This window comes from Camelus ferus, chromosome 26 (genome assembly GCF_009834535.1).
Source record: "Camelus ferus isolate YT-003-E chromosome 26, BCGSAC_Cfer_1.0, whole genome shotgun sequence".
Taxonomy (NCBI): Eukaryota; Metazoa; Chordata; class Mammalia; order Artiodactyla; family Camelidae; genus Camelus; species Camelus ferus.
In genome coordinates, this window is record NC_045721.1 from 20,167,307 (window position 1) to 20,189,428 (window position 22,122).

The 22,122-nt window shown below is 39.6% G+C and overlaps 1 long non-coding RNA gene across 1 annotated transcript in view; it reads right to left on the minus strand.

Annotated features, from left to right (window-relative positions):
* The window catches only part of LOC116660061, a 933,517-nt gene that overhangs the window by 154,220 nt on the left and 757,175 nt on the right, over positions 1-22,122 (minus strand). The gene's annotated exons all lie outside the window — the stretch shown is intronic.

A 22,122-nucleotide genomic window follows, 5' to 3' on the forward strand; every position in this document is an offset into this window, starting at 1 on the left:
AAGCAGGATAAGAGAGACTAGGGAAGTATAAAACTCACTCAAAGACAGAATAGAGCAGATCTGGGAGTCAGGGAGTGAACAGGAGAGTAGAGAGAAGCCAAGGAAAAAAACTGAAAAACTGTACACTGGGCAAAAGAGTGAGGAAACAAGATTAAAGTGGAGAGTTGGTAGTGAAAAACAAAAGCTGCCTGTGTCTGAGAACTATTAAACAGGAGTATCTATCTATGTGTGTGGGGTGTGTGTGTGTGTGTATGTGTATGGTTGGGTGTGGGTGTGGATGTGTGTGCGCTGTTTGTATATGTTGATACATGCGAAACAACGTTGTATCCTTCCCTACCTCCTTTGGTCACAAAGAAGCACAATAAAGTATTTGGGGCATCACTCCCATTCCACATCACTCCTTACCTAATTTTGGTCGACTGCAAAACAGCAACATCCTTTACTTTCCCTGAATGTGTCTCTTGCTTTGGGATTTTGAAGCTCCTCCCATCAACATTTAGATATTATTTCTCTTCCCCTTGAATCTGACCTGCCCTGTGACTTGCTTAGCTCTTGCAGTGTGGTGGAAGTCATGCTAAGCCATTCTTCCACGCTTATAGCAGCACTTTTAGAATCCTGCCCAGTTGTTACAGGAACAAGCCTGGCTAATCTGCTGGCGGATAAGAAACTCCACTCAGGAATAAGGCGTGCCCATGAAGGCTGGCCACCGCACGAGGAGTCGAGAGGAGTTCTCCCAGCAGAGGTGACCCCAGAAGAGCCAGCTCCCAGACAACCGGGCTACAGATACAAGATGCATGAATGAACACAATGAAAATCAAAGAACCACTAGCTGAGCTGTACTCAAACTCCTGCCCAATAAAATTAAGGTGAAATAAATATATGTTAAGCCACTAAGTTTTGAGGTGATTTATTATGTATCCAGGGCTAACTGTTGCAATAACCAACTTACATTTCCTGTAGTGATGGTATATTAAGTATTAAATCTGTACTTGGAATTCACATTTTTCTTATAATCTTCTAATAAAAACTTCCCAAGAAACTTACATGAATCTCTGGATACATTAATCATACCTGTGGCTCAAGATACAAGCTGGTTCCAGAGATATTAATCTGTCATTCTTGCAATTTTTTTAAAAACTTCGTTTGGGACTCTGCCTTTGGCACAGCATGAAGTCAATTAACCATTTATTTGTTCAATACGAACAATCATTTTGTAAAATATAAGGCCTTTGGGTCTTGAGTCCTAGCAGGCATTTGAAGACTTGGATGTTTGGAAGATGATACAGTTAGGAGGGGAAGAGTTCGTGATGTAAGCAATCAAGATATATCAGTTCTAACCCTCGTGAGTTTCTCCCTCCCTCAACATAAAAGAAGCAAAACTTTGGAGAAAATTGGTTTGGTTGTTCATCTACTATCACAGCACACAAGTCTATCTCTGTCTCATCTGTGTTCTTCATAGCACCTGAATAAATTCCGGATTCAATAACTCTTCAAAAGATTATTAGTTCTGCCAACATCAGATAGTCAAGCAGTTTATTCATTACGAAAAAGCCTCTTGACTTCAATGGTTCTGGCAATACACAGAGATGGTAATAACAGTACCTAATTCTGTCATGCACAATTAATTTAAATTTTTCTCTATGATTAAAATGGAAATTACTCACAACTTAAAACTGCTGTTAAATAATGGGCTACACATTCCACCTGAGTTTCAGAAATTGCATCATATGCTCATGAGCAGAAACTCAGTAGAGTCTCTTTCAGTTGAAAAAAAATGTAGAAAAATTCATTTTGAGTAGAAAGAGTAGTATTAAATGGATAAAAACGTACTACATTTTAAAGGTTTCTGTTTCCATCAGGATTTAGGCAGGAAATCAATGGCACTATCATACTGAATGATCGAGGAGAGTGAAGACACTTCTTGCCAACCTGGGGGTGGGAGCTCCATGGACGTACTCTGAAATTTGCAGCAGGAGGGAGCACCTTTGCCCCTAGGGAGGGGGCAGTTACTAAGCCCCAAAAGAGCTTTTTGGAGAGGACCACCAAAGAGAAGCTGTGCAGTCCTTCAGCAGCCAATGTAAGGTGATTCATCAGGGAAGGAACCAGGATATACCCTGGCCTCATACTCTTTCCCCTCTTTCCCCTCAGTGTCACAAACTGGGGAAACTCAACAAGAAGCCAAGGAAAAGGGTGCTCATCAATTATATCCATTCAGTTCAGCCCCTAAGACATCAGGCAGGATGGAGGAGAGTGGAAAGTGGTCCAGAAGGACAGATGGAAGATTCCCAGCATAGCTCCTTCACGGAGAATAAGAGCTGACAATATTGCTAATTATGGGAGAAACACAAATCAAAACTACAATGAGGTACTGCCTCATACCAGTCAGAATGGCCACCATTAAAAAGTCCACAAACGATAAATACTGGAGAGGGTGTGGAGAAAAGGGAACCCTCTTATGCTATTGATGGAAATGTAGTTTGGTGCAGCCATTATGGAAAACAGTAAGGAGATTCCTTAAAAAACTAAAAATAGACTTACCCTATGATCTAGCAGTCCCACTCCTGGGCATATATCCGGAGGGAACTCTAATTTGAAAAGATACATGCACCTCAATGTTCATAGCAGCACTATGTACAGTAGCCAAGACAAGGAAATGACCTAAATGCCCAGGGACAGAATATTGAGTAAAAAAGATGTGATACACACACACACACACACACACACACATATACACAAAATGGAATACTACTCAGCCATAAAAAAGAATAAAATAATGCCATTTGCAGCAACATGGATGAAACTGGAGATTGTCATACTAAGTGAAGTAAGCCAGAAAGAGAAAGAAAAATACCACATGATATCACTTACATGTGGAATCTTAAAAAAATGACATAGATGAACTTGTTTACAAAACAGAAACAGACTCGTAGACCTAGAAAACAAACTTATGGTTACCAGAGGGAAAGGTGGTGGTGTAGAGGGATAAATTGGGAGTTTGAGATTTTCATATATAAACTACTATGTATAAAATAGATAAACAACAAGGTTCTGCTGTATAGCACAGGGAACTATATTCAATACCTTGTAATAGTCTATAATGAAAAAGAAAAAATATTAAAAGGAATATATATATATATACACACATACACAGATACATATATATGTATAACTGAATCACTATGCTGTACACCAGAAATTAAAACAAACTTGTAAACTGACTATACTTCAATTAAAAAAAAAAGGAAAAGAAGAAGTGAAAAGACATTAATGAGTTTTTAATTCTCTGATAATAGTAGCATATCCAGCTCAGGAAACTACTACCACACATATCTTCATTTACAATTGTGTAGGGAAGAAAATTATAAAAGATTGGAAATGATTGGAAACATTCAAAACAGGGTAGGATGGAAATGCCTATTTCATCTCTAGTCAGCTCTCAAAGCTCTTTGAGTTGTATTTTTATTATCACTTATTGAGTTCATTGCCATTTTCCCTAACATCATCATCATTTTCTAAACTCGTAATTATTAGAGCAAAATAATTTATTTTTTCTGTTATAAAAATCTATAGCGCTGTCATAATCCATGAAAGAGAATGGGTCAAATTGTTTTTTGGTGGTGTTTCGGTTCTGCCTGTTACAAGCTGCTAACCTCAAGCAAGTTGATAAGCTTCTTTTTGCTTAAATGTCTGCATCTATATAGTGGAGATGATAATAGTCCTTGCCTCATACGGCTGTTACGAAGATTAAGAAAACTCTTACAAGTAAAGCCCTGAAAGCTGTGCCTGGAACATAGTAAGCTCCCCTCCCTTCAAATGTTACCTATTAGTAATGAGGGGACACTGATTCCAAATTTTACTCTTTGATTAGTATGGAATTTTTTTCTTTCTTTTCCTATGAAGAACCAATGGGTTCTTGGTGCATCTTGCTACTTGGGTGAGACTCAGTGTGACTTGGACCTAGGCAACATGAACCACCTACCCTAAAACGCTAGCCATGCTCCAGTCAGCCAGTCAATAAGCATGAGAAAGAAAGACAGATCTGCTTAATCTGGGGCTTTACAAGATTTTAAGAACAGATTTTACTACTTAGTGTGGTTTGGCAAGAAAGATAGAATGACCCAGAGCCAGGTATGGAAGGTGACTTTCCTAGAGGCAAAGTTCACAGTGTGACTGATCTTTACTTAAAATATCCACTGACAGCAAAAAGACACACCCATTGGAAAATATCACAATTAAAATATATTTCCAATCAGAATGCAGACTTTATGGATTTTAAACTCAGCACTTTAACCATTCCCTGGGTGCTCTGATAACCCCTTGAGGGCTTCACCTAAATCGTCTCCTCAGGTCAAGTTCCGGTCTCGGCTCATTTGAGATGCTCTCTGACTCCTGCAGACACAACACCCTCTTTGATAAAAACAGATTATTAGCTTTCTTTGTTTGGAGGCAATCAAACACTCTAAGACGTGAAAGAAATGTGCTGAAGACAGATCATCAGCTAATCGGAGCTCTCTCCACCAAATAACAGAAGAAACTCAAAGAATATTGACCGAGGAAGAGAAATGAGGGAATGTATACACATCCATTATTGGAAATAGAATTCACCATTTGAAAGCAATTGTGAGAACAGTATCAGCTTTCTGGGGGATCACCTGTACTTCTCCCCAAAATTAGAGATAATTTAGAGTACCCTGTGGAATTCTCACACCGGCATTAATGTGACTCTGAAAGTTCTTTGCAAGTCTCCTTTGAGCTGCAGTCAACTGCTCCAAGATGTAAAAACCACAAACCACCCTTGATTTCTGTTGATTTTTGTACTTGGCCATCTATCTCATCACTGAAAATATGGGTTCTTCCATCTACTAAAGGAATGAATTTGATGAAATTGATGAGAGCTTTACTAGCACCATTGTCAGCAAAGGGTCTTTCAAATTGTTTGAAATACTGAGAGTTTGAAGAAGAAGGAAACCTTGTTCGAAGAGCTGGGAAGAAGGAATTCAGGAATTCAGAGCAACAAGAGACAAGCAACACGATGCACAGATATAACAAAAGAAGAACAAGAAACAGAAAGGTGGTAAACGGGGACCTGGAGGAAGGTGAAAATTTTGATGCCTTCATATCTGAGGAAATTCAGTCACCACTAATCTTCATTGACTAAAAGAACAGTTCAAGGATGCCTTTCTCCTACCTTAAGAACAGCAGCAGTGGTTTTCGCTTGTAGAGAACTTACTATTAGCCAGCCAATATAGTTATACTGGCCATTCTGATTATGTATATATAATTATTTAATCTGTTCAACAAATCTACAAGATAGGTACTATTCCTGCCCCATTCTACAGATAAAGAAACTGAGACACAGACAATGGACTGCAGGGTCTAAACTCTTAACCATACTTAATTTTGTCTTCATAAGAGCTCTGATAATCCATTATGAACTCAAGGAGTGCCATTTCAGGGTTCACTGCGTATGTAACCACTATAGAGTGGATGTTACAAAGAAAACGTACCCACACGCAAATAGAAGAAAGAGGCCTGAAGTCAACAGCTCTATTATTTTAGATGGAAATGTTGTCGGTAAACATGAGAGAAAGTGAGATCTATCACAAAGTCAACATCCTAACACTTTCAACAGCTTGGAACAAAATAACGTTGGAGGGGAAAAGCTCGGAAATTTTGAGGGACTGAAAGAGGACCAGTGAATCTGAAAGGAGGTGAACAAGGAGGAAGGAACAAGAAAAAGAGACCAGAGAAGTTAGAGAGGCCCCCGAGGCAGGGTGACCAAGTGACCCAGATTCCTGGGGCCAGTCCTAAGTTATACTTGTCCTTTGTGGTTGTTAAAAATGTTCTTTTCAGTCCCAAAAGTATCACAGACTGAACAATAAATTATATGATCACTCTACTCTAGGGCATGTTGAAGACTGGGATTTAGGCATCCTAAGTCACTGAAGTGCTGTCTAGTGGAGCGGGCACGGGGCTCAGGGGGTAGACAGTCTAAGATCTGACTTATTAAGGGAACCACTTTGGGCTGCAATGTGACAAGTAATCTGGGGTAGGGGCAATAGTGGATGAAGATATTCAGTAGTTCGGGTCAGATCTAGGTTTGTGAAGAGCGGGTAGAGAAAACTGGTCAGAAAAATACTTAGGAGATAGAATTCCTGGGGCTTAGTGAGATAGGAGAGAGGATTCTTTTTGTCTTCAGCATTTTAGCTGCTGATTGTGCCATTTGCCAATACTAGAAAGATGGGAAGAGGAACAGGTCTGTGATAAGATCCCTGAGTCTGGTTTCAGACATGGGGATGAGTTGCCAATAAGGCTGTGTATTCCCCTTCCTCTGCCGGGAGACACTGGTTACACATACTCTCTACATGCCTGACCATAAAGGAGGCTCTCTGGCAAGCTGTACATAAATATTAAAATGTCAACATCAAATGTTAAGTGAGACCATGGAAATGAAGGAAATAATCCAAGTGGAGAGTTTGGAGTGAGGTAGAAAAAGGATTGAGACAGGGTCTGAAGAATTCCTGCATTGAGGAATGGAGTAAAGGCAGTGTTAGATGAAGAGACTGTGGTCAAAGATCCAGAGTAGAGGAAAGCAAAATAAGATAACATGGAAATCCAGGGCATTGAGGAGGGAGTCAAGGTCAAAAAAGATAATGACAACAACAAAAAACCCCAATCAACATCCATGGGACACTTCATGGAATGGTTGGAGCAGAAACTCATTGGGATGGTGTGAGGACAGAGTGCAAAGTGAGGACAAGAAATGCACTCAGCTCTTGAAAGGGGATGATGGTGGAAAGAAAGTAAGAAATAGGACTGTATTTAGAACAAGACATGGATCAAGTGAAGATCTTCTAACAGACAGGAAGTTCATGTTTAAATTCTAAAGGGGAGAAGTCGGTAGGAAGGGAAAAAAGCTGAAGAAGTAGAAGAGATAACTGGTGGTGCAGTTACCGAGATATTTGGGTGCACAAAGAACAGGGGAACTCCTGACCCTAAAAGCATGCCTCCTCCACTGTTAACAGGAGAGAAGAAAGGACAGGGCCGGGGCGCCTGGCTTATGGATGTGGCGGCAGGGATTTGAGGCAGTTTTCCACACGCCTCTGTTCCTGGGCAAACTGCTATCTCTTGTAGCAGGATATTTGGTCATTAGAAATAAAGTAACCTCAGTGGACTCACCTTGAGTGTCATAAAGGGGCTGAGTACATGCTGATGGAGTCAAGGCTAGACTGCGTGCAACCCAAGAGCAGACATTTCACTCATCTCTGGATTCCCTAGGATTTAGCTCTGCGCCTTCTACACAGTAGAGTTTGAAATGATTACTGATGAAATGGGCTAGCCTGCTAACAGTCAACACTCAGTTTCTGTGTCTAGATTTAGAGTCTCTCAGAAGTTCAAAAGAGCAAATGAGAATTCGTGAAGCAACCACGCAATCCACAAAGGGTTCTTTGGGCATCCTATGTCCTGAGCCTTCCAGGCAGCTCTAAACCAACCAGATTAGGTTCCCAAAACACTCCTCTGTGTTCTCGTAGCACCTTGAGCCCACCACCTCCATGGCTAGTCATACTGTACCACGATCATGCGTTTGCTTGTCCAATATCCTTCGCCATCATTAGACTCTGAGTATTTCGAAAGAAGGGACTGGACCTTAGTGTCATTAATAGCAGTCATGAGAATAACCATAATCTTCTATCTGATTCTCTCAACAACATTATAGGTAATAAAACCATCCTCATTTTATACTTGAGGACACTAAGGCTTATAGAGAGATTAAGTAACTTGTCTAAATTCATACAATTTGTAAGTGAGGGACTTTGGATTCCAATCCAGAACTGCCTGACTTCAGATTTTATGGTCTCAATTACCAGCCCTTCCTCATCTCAGTCTTTTGTTTCCATTTTCTTTTTTTCTTTTTTTCCTTTCTTTCAGCTCAATATAACTAGCACGATGTCTGGCACAAAAGTGACACGATGATGTTTAATGCACATTTGTTCAAAGAACAACAGGATGATGGATGTTCAGGACAGAATCTACACTGGCCTTCATGAGGCCGCTGTGTCACTTTCCACACACAGCACATCCCCACTATCCAAGAATGTGCCATTTTAAACACTTTCAGAAGCAAATCAAACTACATTTCTCTCTACAGTGACATGCAGTTGGCATAAGACTCATCCTTTCAGGTAATATTCTAGGAATTGACTTAAAGAGTTAGGTTTTGTACTCAGTGACCTAAAAAGGATAAAATAAAAAAGCATTAATACCAGCCTTCTTGATATTCCTTCCACTACTGATACCAATAGCAAAACCCACGCACTAGGGAGCAGTAATTCCTAGTAACGGCACGCCCAGCTGAAGTTAAAACAAGCAATCTTTTCTTAAAAATAAGAGATTGTGAGTAAGAAAGAGAGTCTGCGAGATACTGACATATCCTAGCATGATTTTAGAGCTTATTTCACACGTCTCTCCGTTTAATTTATGAAGAGAAAAATTACTGTGATAGATATAAGTTGGCAGTTGTGATCATTAACAGCGAGCTATTGCCCATGGGTGTGCAATGAAATGTAGTACATATTGATTCCTTTTAACGTTAACTATTTTGAGGTTGTGATTGAAAATTACTGTTGAAATGAAGGTAACACTAGCTGCGCTCCACAAACGATAAATATTGTAAACTGGTTATAAAAGCAGTTAAGGTATTATTATGTTTGTGTCATTAGATTTACTTTACTGACATAAACAGTTCAAAACAACACACATTTATGTGTAATTTAAGTACTATCTATTCAACTTACTTTAACAAATAGCACTGTGCACTGTGCTTTATACAAATGCAAGAATGCAGGCTTCTTTCAACTTGACTGAACAACCACCGCTCTTCTATTAAGCTATTTTCATATTATGTCAACAGCATGCTTTCAAAATTAACTTCTTCGTGTCTTAGAAAAATTGCTCCCCCAAAGAGGGGAACAAAAGTGAAAGAAATAAACCAAAAAAAAAAAAAAGGAATGAAAGAAAAGTAGATGTATTGCCTTTACATTCTGTGAAATAGATTAAATTCAGAGTCAAGAATCAGAATGCTTTGAAGCTGACAAAGTACCCTTGGTAATTGGACGAAATCTACATTATGATCATCCAAACAGCTGTTTCCCCAGCAGCATCAGCTGGCTGTCAGTGAAGTCGTCCTAAAGGCAAAACTGTGGAGGGGATGGTGTACGTGTGTGTGTGTTGGTGGTGTTGGCTGGGGGGGAGTGGTGGTCCAGCTCTGCCAGCCACACCCGGTGAGGTTCTGAGGCATTAGCAGAAGTCATCTTTGTGTGTATAGCTCGAATCTCTGCTCAGAAGATTTCATGGGGAAAATATTCTTGTAGATCCAGCCTTTATGAATGTTTACAAAGACACTAAATTCTCATGTGCATGAAGCAACTGAAAAAGGCTTCCTTAGTGATTGTTAAAAGCCAACGCCTATCTTAGCCCACGTTCAACCCTTCGACTGTAAAGAGATGCACTTATGTTCATTTTACACTCTGATGGCCCCAGAGATACTGTCTTAGTCTTCCGTTTTCCTCTCTGTAAAATTTCTAAGGTCATGATTTGGGGCCAGAATCTTCTCCTCAGCCTTGGACAGCCTGTCACAAGGCAGCTTGGGTACCTCCCAAAGCAGATCCTCATTTGAGAGATTCCAAGGTGTCGGCATCACACGTCAAGCCCCGAGTGTTGACAGTCTAAGGAGTCTGATGGTCTTCTCTGCTTGAGGAGGGGCATCTCCCTCGGTGAGGAAATAGCATGCTTTCCTCCACAAAACCCCTCACTTCTTTTAGAGCTTGGCTTCTTAAAACACAGAAGTGGAAAATTTGGACTCTTATGAATGAACACAAATGGTAATGTGTGGAAATAATCCATAATTAAAACTCTCTGAAAGAATATGCTGGGAAATGATGGAAAACATTTGCATAGATAGAATAGCAACAGTATGTATTTTTTCAGTCAGAAAGGGGAGACTCTACTGAATTTTCAAGAATTCAAACGTAAGCTCCCCAAGGACAAGATCAGGGCTTGTCCTCTCTGGGCAGCACCTGCAAGGCCTGTCAGTGGACACATAGTACAAAACATATAGCACATATCTGGAAAAAAGGTACTGAGGAGAAAATCGGTATTGTCTAATTTTGAAAAACAAAATTGGTTCAGCACTAAATAATTATTGTTCTTTGCATATGAAATTTCATGTTTACAAAATATTACTTACAAAAGCTGGTGTATAGTATAAAGGTCATTTTGGTTGGATGCTCATGTATTTTCCTAGATGACGTAGGATAGCGGTTGTCAGCTTGAGGACCTGTTGGTGGATGCTTCCTTCTTAGGACCATGTTTTTTTTTTTTTTTTGTAAATGAGAATTACTCAGTCCTCATTTGCTCTCTGCTCGCTGCTCCATGCTGCTTGACTTCTGAGCTAACACTGGCTTGTCTACGTTATTACAAAGTATGTTCACTACGTCCTTGAAGCATTTCTTTTGTCCCTGTTCAGTCAGAATGCCCATCCTCAGTTGCCCACTTGGAAACTGCTTTGATAACCCGCTGTCAGCCATTCTCTTTACAAGACCAACCTATTGAAACTGAATTACCATAAGTATGACTTTCCCACTAGTGTACTGACAGTGCTCTGGGCCCTCATTAACGCAGATCATTTTGCCATTTAATTTTAAATATAGCACACAGAGAGAATTGCCTAGGAACCGGGTATCATATCAGTGACAGGCCTGACCACAGCTCAAAGAAGGAAGCTCCTCTGCAGTCTGCCAGGCCCTGAGTTCTCAATTAGAATTTCATGGAAGAAACTGGTCCTACACAGCCATTCTCTCCTGCTCTCTCTACTGGTGTTCTGCTATATATTCTAATTCTGTTTTCTGTAACACCCTTCTGTCCTCTCACCTTACCATCCAAGAGGGAAAAAGAGGGATGTGAAACAAACTTCTAAACTGTCATTATTACAGGTGGCTCCCTAATTGGTCTTCACTCTAGGTTCCACCATTCTAAGAGGGGAATAAATCTGTCTTCATCTTCCTTCAATGGTCAAAAATACTTACCTTGGAGTTACTGCTTATGACAATCATTGTATTTCTTATTTCTATTTATTCAGATACCTGAACATCTTTCTTCTATCTATTTGCTGTGTTATGCTGGATGCTAGGCTGAGGAAGTGGGTCTTAGGGCAACATTTAATACACTTTTAAAATATGTAACTAGTTGCAAAATGTTTGGAAAAAAATGAGAGTGAGAGGATGGCATGAATGGTAAAGCAATGGATCAGAATTCTGTTTCTGGGGAAAGAGAAGAATTAGAGAAGAGGAAATACTTGTAACTTCTTTTCTAACTTCCACGATCACCTGTTAACCTGTAACAGCGGGTTTCTGGTTCTATTAAGAAATTAAAGGTGAAAAAGAAAATAAAATGAAGATGGAAATTTCCACTTCTCAAATGGGCAGCATGAAATGAAAGATTTGAGATGTCCATCCTCAAGAATGGTAGATGAAATTCTACACGTTGAAAAAAAAATTAAAGAGACAAAGCCATCATTCTAACACCAGTAGAGAATGTCATTCTAAATAAAATATTTTTCAAATAATTGAAGGTAAGCTTCTTTAAGCACAACCATTCTTTTCATTTTAACTGCCTGTGATGGAAATCTTCTTAAAGTGCAAGGACATGTCCCAATCTTCTTAAGCAGAGAAGACTGAACATAATCTAACCTTTCCTTGCTGCCTTGGGGTTATCACCACGAACATCACTCTACTGCATTTTGCTGTAATGGGATGACGCCCTCAGGGACTCCTGAGTGCACACACACTGTCCCACTTGACACACAGTCAGTCTCGACCTCTGATGGGTTACAATTTTAATTTAATTTAATTTTTAAAAAACAGTTCAGGCTTTTAGGTATTATTTGTTACCATTATCAGATGGACCCTGATGATGGCAAAGTACCATACTTGGCAATTGGCTGAGGACTGGTAAACCCTCTCCTCAGACAGTGTATGTATACACGCACACACATTATACATATGACGTGTCTACATATAAATATGTACACTATGTGTATAGAAATACACACACTTACATAAACTTTGGTTCTGCAAGAACACCTGAAGTGCTCTTCTGTTAATAAACGCACGATGCTTAGTGTGTCCTGCTGCGGTTTACACTTACTCTATTCAGAAAGCCTGCTGTTTCCTGTACTCTTTCCGATGCCTAACTGCATTCCACATCAAGGCGTCTCAAATCTGAAGAAGCACAGCACTCATCTAGGGAATCCTGCTAGAAATGCAGATTCTGATTCTACCAGTCTGGGTAGGAGCCTGAGACTGCATCTCTCACAAGCTCCCAGGATTATACTCTCTGAGTGGCAAGACAGGAGATTCCTCTGAGTAGTCGGATAAAGTGATCTCTAGTTAGGAGTCAGCAAACCACAGCCTGTGGGCCAAGTCGAGCCCCCTGCCCAATTTTATGTGGCCTGTGAGCTAAGAACAATTTTTACATTTCTAAATGTTTGGGGAAAAAATATAGAGAAGAGTATTTGATGACACACAATCATTAAGTGAATCCCAAGTTTAAGTGTCCATCAGTGGAGTTTTACTGGAGCAGGACCACACGAGTTCGCTTTACATTCGCTCTGTAACTGCTTCTTGCTACAACGGAGAAGTTGCTACAGGGATAGAATGGTCCAAAAAGCCTACAAGTATTTCCTCCCTAGCCCTTTACAGAAATGGTTTGCAACCCATGATCTAGACGGCAATACTTCAGATTTGAGTAGTACTTTGTAAATTTCAGAGGCTTTTATTCGCTTCTGTCCTGACAGCGGGTACAGTAGATACCACTGGTGCAGGACCACCCTGTGCAGCTGGCAGGATGCTTTCTGCTCAAGGATGCTCCGCTGGGAGGAGATGGCTTCAGTCACACAGTATATAGGCTAAGAGGCCCATCAGAGATGGTAAACAACTGGTCCCAAATTATATGAGAGGTAAGAAAAGATGCCAGGACAGAGCACACAGTCAAGTGCCTTTTCACTGCACAGAAGCTGATGGGCTAGCAGAAGTGTTGGGGTGACACTTCCAATTTTTTCTTCAACTAATTGTTTCAAAATCAATGTATTTTCAGTCATTTCAATATAAATGATGACCTTTTATTATGATGGTAAAGACAGCCTTTAAAATGATAAAGTAGGCCAAAAAAACCTCAACTAATATTTTCCTCTAAAGTTTTAATATCCAAGCCAAAATGAAAACAGCAGAATTCACATTCATTGAGAAACACCTACTCATCTTTCAGAGTCGAGTAAGATTTACCGGCTTTTTTCCAAATGCTTATTTGATATAAAACAGATTCCATTAAAACCCTAAACTTCACTCCTTGGATTTAAAGGGGCAGCTTTCAAAATGATAGCAAATCTCAGGCTCATCACTTGTTATTGTTATTATGAAAGAGATTTTAGATCTACTGAAAATATTTGTTCAAATTATCCTTTAATTATTTGAAAATATTTCTTAATGGTTTATATGGTCTAATACAATATTTTCTCTTCCAATCTCTGATCTGTATAATTTAAACACGATGGTTTTACAAATAAGAATGAACCATGGGAATAAAATCATTTCTTTATTAAATTTATGGAGGTAGTTTTGTCCTTATGTCAGCAAGGAATGTTCCAGATTTAGTCTCTTTCATTTCCCACCAGCAGAACTAAGAAAACAAGGGAATCCTTAGCTTCAGAAAGGAAGTATCATGGGCAACAAAAATCATCTTTTATTTCATGTAAATCTCTGCTCTCTCTAAGATTTCACATCAGATATACCCTCTACTGGAAGATGCCTTCACATTTATTAGACTGAAATGTGAAGATAAAGGAAACTGAAATCAGAGCACACAGAGACTAAAAGTTGGGCCAATCAAAATGCGTATTTTGGAAACCTACAATGCTGGCAATGTGTTGACAGCCAAATTTCTGCTGTTGGAATTGAGTTCTTTTATTTTCAGCACTCTCCCATGGAAGAGTGCTACCTTAAAGAACCAGGTTTTCGCTTAAGTGCAATCAGATGTCTTGTGTGAGGCCTCTGACTTGCTTTTACGTACCGATATTCTCATGCTTGAGATGTTCTCGATATCTTGTTAGAATCTGACCTGGGTAATTGGCATCGGCACTTCCAAATCTCAAAATCTGCTAGCTTTGGACATAATTACATTTCTAAAATATGTATTTTTTATTTCTTCATAATTAGCCTCCTGCTGTTTTTCAAATTTGCTTCTTTACTCACTTCATAGAGAAAATGAAGTGCCTACTGTCTGATTGTGGTCCCTCTCAGGCTTTGTCCGCCACTCCTGTGCCTAAGTACTTCAGTTCCCAGGGAGCTGTTTCCTCTCTGCCTGGAAGTTTCTCCTCCTTCTTCTCTCACCCGCCCCCGTCCCAGCCCAAACACACCATGCCTCAGATGGTAGAGACTGACAAGTTGTTTACCAAAGCATTTCCTTTTTCCTTCTAGGCACACAGCTAGGTTACATTCCCCAGCCCTCTTCCAATTAAGTGTTGCCATGTCATTAGGTTGTGGCCAATGGAATATTGACAAAAGTGATGTATGTAATTTCCAGGCCTACACCTCTCATAGAAAGATACAGGTCTACCCCTGTCTCCTCCCCACAAATGAACCTCCATCCATTAGTGATCTCTCTCCATCTGCTGTTTGAATGGAAAGAACTCCTAGGACCTAAAGGAAGGCACTGCTACAACATGGAAAAAGCCTGGGTTCTTTCGTCCCCACTTGGAAGAAAGCTGTCCAGCAGAGATGCTCTTCCAGGAAGACTCATTTTGGAACTTTGTAAAAGTGAAAAATTAAAAAAAAATTTTGAGGTAAGAAAGACAGAATTTAGTACCCTTCAGTGTTAAAACATTATTATCTCATATTTCTGTGAGTCAGGAATTCAGAGATGACTTAGCTGAGTGCCCGTGGCTCAATGACTCATGAAATTGCAGTCAACCCATAGGTCAGGGCTGTGGACTTAGTGAGAGCTCCTCTTGGTGCAGGAGTGGGGCATCAGCTTCCAAGGCTGCTCATAAGGCTGTTGGTAGGTCTTGGTCCTTTGCTTTATGAGTCTTTCAGAAGGTTGCCTCATGACAGGGCAGGTCACTTCCCCAAGAGCAAGCAACGGGAAAGAGGGAGGGAAGGAGAGAGAGAGCGACCACCCAAGATGGAACCAGTCTTGTAAAACCTAATCTTGGAAGCTCCACCCTGTACTTGTTGGAAGGGTTATGCGAGGTGTGATTGCTAAGGTAAGGATCGCTGGAAACCGTCTTGGGAAGCTGGCTCCCATTGCCATATATTCCCTGATGATCCCTCTCTTCTGGAACAGCATTCTTCAGGACCTCTGTCTTTGTGTGCAATGTACACATACTCAGAGATGCCACAGTATCAATGGGGAGATTGTGTGTTACAGGGGAACACCCAGCCAAAAGTTCAAAGTGGCTGAAATTTCAGCCCACGCTCCTGAGTTCTTAAACTCACAAAGACATCGTACAGGCTAGAGATGGCCTATATGGTGAAGTCCCCATCAAACTCTGAAGGAAAACAGTTTCAGGGAAATCACAGACCCCTGTCTGACACATTGTACTACAAAGTGCACTTGGTAATACCTTAGTAAATATTTGATCAAAAGTAAGTGAGTACTTGGATGGATAAATTCTACATATTTTATGGCTGGTATGTGAACAAAAATCTTATTTGGAAGGAATTTCAAGAAACTGGCTCAAGAAATGCTTGCAAATATCAAATATTGATCCATAGCTCCCAGATCAAAATGTACAGTGCATTTCTAAACTTTTGAAATTCATCAGTGGTCTTTACATATATTGGACAATTAATTAATGGACATTCTACTTATAGTTTGACTATCATTGCTGGGCTATAGCTTGAAATCATTAAAATTAAAATATTGAAGAAGAAACAATTTGGCAATTTTCAGAGAAATTTTTGCCTCTCACATGTGATTATTTAAGACAATATTCAGATAACAATTTTCTTTTTCTAATCCAAAGCAGCTTATATGAATGGATTCCGTCTATCCTACGGACGATATACAGATTTTGGTCAATTCTAGCCATGTGGATTAATCCCACGGTGATATTAAGTTTCTTATCGAAGAACTATTATTAAGACTGAGAACGAAAAGCATAAAGTAGAAAACTGCATATATGGACATGGGTGTAAAGATGGATTGTGCCTTTCTTTAGGATTCTCTCCATTGAATTCTAAGTATTCAAAAGAAAATATTGAACTTCTGTAAAGACACTAATGTTTATAAAGGTCAAAGAAAACAAACATCAATACATTGTCCCGATTACTGAAAATTTCTGCTATGACAGATGCAAACTTAGAAAACTTGCTATATAACTAAATGTTAAAACATGTGACTACATTTATAATAAAGCATCCTAAAAAAATTTTTATTAAGGAAAATAGATGAAATTATTGCTAATTTTATTCTATAAAAGCTTAATGTTCTAAAACATGTTTGATTTTATTTTAGTTGATGATTACTTTGCAAATATTCATCCATTCTTGAATATTGGGAAATTCCACTGAGATAAATTTTAGACAAAGACATTGCCATGGAAAGAAGTTAGAATTAGACAAAAATTGAGAAAAACTGCACAATTTGGAGAGAAGAAACACTACTAAATTAAAAAAAAAAGTCTTCCATACTCTATATCCCTAAATTTATATTTACAATATCATAAATCTGATTCTAAGCAAATTTTAAAAACAATTTCCCTTTAATGTCATCCATATAATGAATAATAAATATTCTAGTAATTGCACTATTAAGGATCTTAGCCACAATACTAATTATGAGGTTATTAATCTTGAGGGCAGCATCTATGTATTTCTACCAAGATGGGGGGGGTGATATGTGGTAAATTGCTTTGGCTTCTTTTTAAAAGATAAGCTCTTGAGATAATGACAGTAGTTCATTAATCTTTGATTCCACGAAGTCTGACTCATAAGACCTGCTTATATGTATTTCTTGAATAAATGAGTGAAGGAATGAAGGAAGAGAAAAGGGTACGGAAAGGAAGGGAGAGAAATGAGTGAGGGATTAAGTAGGGAATCCAAATTGATGAGGATCAGGTAAATTCTGTGAACCACTGACACGTGAGATGATTTGAACAAAGATTCCAGTGGTCAGAATGGTTTCCTTTCCTTTTTTTTTTTTTTAAACACTCACTTTTACCTAAAGGAAAAACAAACAAAAATTCCACTACCTCTAAATAGTCAGCTCCATCAGTGATCATGTAAGAAGCCCTATTCTTCTGAACATTCTGTAGAGTATCTTAGACTGAACATTTTTCATACACATAAACTGTATTTTCCATGACCATTATCGTCTCTGAGTACATTATGTATTTCTGAGGATCAATAAATAATGAAGAATAACAATAACAACAACATCCACAAAGCCCCCAGGGGATGAAGGTTTGCGCAAACAGATGGTTCCATCGTTGTGCCCTGAAAGCAAGCCTTCTTGCTGTCTACAGAGCCGCTAACAGCAGTAAATCCCTAAGCAATTGGCCTTCCATCAAAGACGGTCTGGATCCGGTCTCAGGGAGTTCACAAGGAGGGACTTTTGGGGATGGCGTCTCAGTTGATCGCTCCCATAATGGGGCAATTATAGTCAGAGAGGTTGTCTGTGATGTAACCCAAGCCCTTATTTCTACACAGCTGTGCAGACCATCAACTCAAATTGTACCAAGAAGTCAACTGGGGGCCTATTCAGAATATGGGATATTTATTGGCTGAGGAAGAGGAAAGTCTATTTGTGCAACCACAGTGGAATTTATCTTTGTCGGCTCTAGGCACAGGCGTTGGGGCCTGTGCAAACAGCGGCACCCCTCCTAACAAGCAGGCTGCTCTGGGCTCTCCTCTGACCCGACTCTGCTGGGCCCTGCTTGTCACTCCTGTCCTGGACCAGCCTGCTCTAGAGCTTCCCTTTGTCCATTCTCTGACCCATAGGCTAGCATGCGCAAGCCTTTCAACTTCTGTGACTGCCCAGATGGATTTTTCAGAATGTTGATGTTTAATCAATATGTAAGGATAAAAGGATGCAAGTAGCAGTGAAGGCCCAGCTGACGTTAGATGGCATGATTTTTTAATAAGTGTTTTTTTCTGACTTTCCTCGATAACCTTTGGACACTTGGGAGGAAAAGAGAGATTTGGTAATGGGATTTCCCTGGTGCCAGGAATTGGCATATTGAGCGAGCCAGTGAGGCAAAAGGCAAAAGGTTTAGGGTGGTGTTTAATGCCTGACTGTGAAGCCTGCCCACAGGCCCCAGACTGTGGAAGGGCAACAAGGGTAGGCAGGCAGGGCAAAAATGATGTTGTGCCAGCAGATGAAGGCCCAGATAAAGAAAGGCTACCATGAAGACAAAGATCGGGCTTGTGGGTGGGGCGCTGAGAGGTGGAGGCACAGAGAGTCGCAATTAGAGAGGGAAAAACCAAACCTTGAATTCTGCAAGTTATCTGGACTATGACTGGTGAGCAGGTCTACAGTCTCCTGCCTCCCTACTCCTCTGATCCACAATAAACAGTAGCCATGGGTCCCAGGCAGTGAGGCTGGATGCTACAGGGAGCAAGGAACTTACCCTTTACCTGCTTCTGCTGGAAGGGCCGTGGGGGACAAACAGAAGAGAAAAGCCAGGATTTCGGAATGTAAAGAAGAAAGAAAGAATCCACAAGAATGGGTTTTCAAAAAAAAAAGTACATATATTGTTAAATGTGTGCAATTATTTGCTTGAAACCAAACTGAGCATTACTTTCTTAGAAGTCATAGGGTAATCTACAAACGTTAATGCCTTTTTTATTTCTGAAGGAAAAATATCCAAGTCTTTTTAAAAAAAGAGGCTATGTAGGGAGAGCAGAAGAGAGAGAGAGAATAAGAGAAAGAGAGAGAGAGAGAAAGAGAGATGAGTTCAATAAGTTGGAGGGCAAAAAAAGGAAGAATAATCTGGAGAGTAGATATGTGATGGGACAGAAAGACTTGGCCCTTCGAGTGCTGGGATATGTCCCTGGTGGTATCAACACAGCTTACTACTGTGGGTGTGAGACGCCTTAAATAGTCTGGAGTCTGTATAGAGTTTTGGGTCAATGAAGACGTGAATGTCTGCAGCATGAGGGGATTTGTAATGAATGGGGTCTCCATGGAGAGAGTGGAAATGAAATTGCAAGGTTCTAAGTGGCACACAATGAGAAGGGCAGCACAGAGGAATGGAGAGGCTGGAGTGGAAGGTAGAAATGACCAAGAAATTGAGAGATCAGCTTTCTCACCTCCTAATTTCTCATGGTGGCTGCAGCTAAGACAGATAATGGGATTCCTGAAAGACCAGATGTGGAAGCCCAACCAGTGTTCTCTGGAGTGGCCGATTTCAAGGGGAAGCTGAGCTTAGAATGGGGGGCCTGGGAGCAGAAGAATGTGTTTTATCTTTGCTTTATCCTACTTGCTTAAGTCTCCGGAATCCTTCTAATCTCAGTGGTTCTTTTTTCTCCTAATCTATCCCAACTTACAAAAACATTTTTGCAGGATTTTATAGTTATTTTCTACTTAGTACGCTTAATGGAAATGAGAACTTTAATAAAAAATAATGATGTATTTAGTAGCAGTAGAAGTTAAATGGGTATGATAAATGCTTTCAAATAACCTAAATCATATCAACAAATTAGGGCTCTTTAGAAAGATGGTAAACGGATTTCTCAGTTAATTATTGATATCCAAAGAAGCAAATGAACACAATCTAACAACAACAAAACATTATAATGGAAACATTTATTTCTAAAGTTAATTGAACCCTTATTTGAATAAACTAGTTAACCCAGACACATGTGCTGGGTATTGACTCCAGCTGCCTCATATCTACCTTTGTTATTGGAACTGACCATACGATTAAGGTAAGACTTTTTTCAAATAATTGATGTGCACAGTAAAGAAAAGCACATTTTGAGGCATTTCATATAGGTATAATACCTTGCTGTTTCTCAGACACTTCAAATACAATATATGAAAACCAAAATGATAATAAATGGAAAACCCTGGGATTATTTTATAAATCTAAAAGAACTTAGAACTTAAGTTCACTCCCTTATTTTCACTGGTGAGAAAATTTGGAATAGAATGAGGGTGAACTACCAACTACCATGAAGTTGGCTGAATCCATATGGCTGAAATCTGGGTTTCCTGGCCCCACAGAGTTACCTCCATTTTGCTATTTATACAAAGTGGATGTACAAGCAATTTATGTCCTCTGACCTTATCAAGGTGACAACAAAACATATTTGATAAGACAAAGCGCATTAGTAGGGAACTGTAACTTTTTTTCTGAGAAGTGATCAGTTACTCTTTTGTAATTCACATTTCCACTCAGAATGTAAAAGAAAGAAGCATTGATCTGCTGTCCGTGACTTTCTTAGGTTTCAGACATTCAATAAGGCACTGATAGTGTGAAAACATTATTCACTTAAACTAGGGAGTCAATTTCAATCTTAATTCTTAAAAAAAAAAGAAGTTCATAAAATAGGAGGGATCAATTCTAAGCTTATATTTAATCACAAATGGGGGGAAATAAGCTGACACTTTCTGGAGCAATAGTAAACACAATTATTAGTACTTCTAATTTGAACTGAAATTTAAGGGCTAATCTAATCACTGCTTATTGAAATTTTCTAACACTCACCCACAGACAGTGGGGCATGTTCACGGAGCATCAGTGATGATGCTAATTTCTTTAATCACTGAAAAGACATGGCGTCCATTCCTAACACTCAACAAGGATGAAAAAAGCTAAAGAACAGCTCTGTGATTAAATTACTCCCTTAAAATAAAGGTGGATTTTGTCTTTATTATCTTTTATCATTACAGAATGGCTTATTCATGTTGATATGTAGTAAACACTCAATCTCTCCTGAAAGAAATCCTGCGTCCATGGGCTAATATATGCATTATAGTTGGAAAAAAGAAAAATCTGACCAGGTAAGAACTGAGTTCACAAGAATATATCCTCTTTGTAAGGATCAACATTATTCATATAGAGGTGTCATTTCATCCAGTTTATAAATATGCTGCATAATTCCAAATCATTGATTATGTACATGTTTCTTTTTCATATACCCAAGTACTAATGTGCTGACAGAGTGTGTACCTAAAAAAGAGCAAAACCAAGAACATCTGGATTTTGAAATGGTCTGGAAACAGAACACAAGTATCTACATTTCTACAAATCCATGATGCTGCTTTAACTGGGCTCATCCATCTCCAGTTCTAATAATGTTGTGTTAATTGTGTTGTAAGATTAATGTTATTAAATAAGCTCACCTGTTTGATATTTATTTGTATTGCATAAAAGGAACAGGAACATAATTACAGATTTAGACAAAAAATTTGCCAAAAAAATAAAATGCTCTAAATTCAAACAAACACGAGGATGCTAAGGCATTAAGTGCAACCTTCATATCTAATTCATCAGAAAGTTCTTCCGTGGTTTTTTTTCCAAAAAAAAGGTCTCACAGCCAACTACACCTTACTCTTGAAATGAAGCAGGGCTCTGTGGGGCCCTCCTGGGTACAAAAGCCTGTCCCCCATTTCCTGTTTGTAGGAAAAAGACTTCTAGCCTTCCAGACCTTCCCTGAGTTTCAAAGGGCAGATTCACACAGTTACTAATTAGGGAAGTGAGGGGAATGCAGAAAAAAAAGGAAGATGGCGAAACAACAGTAGTGCAGAGATGGGGCAGGGTCCTGGCTCCTCCTCAAGAAATATACGGAGCTATCTGACACTGATCTGATCTCAGAGTTCTTCTAAAGAAACCGAGGCCCCTGCCCAGGTGGAGGATAGTAACTTCATGCTGAGCACAAGCCCTGTCCCCAGACTGGTTGGAACCAGAAGGCTGATGGTTGAGATTCCCCAAGCACCACCCTGTCACCTCACAACAACCAATCAGAAGAAAGTCCCTCAGACTGCGGCCCTCCCCCCAACATTTGGCCCATAAAAACTCTTCCACCCAAAACCATCAGGGAGTTCGGGCTTTCTGAGCACAAA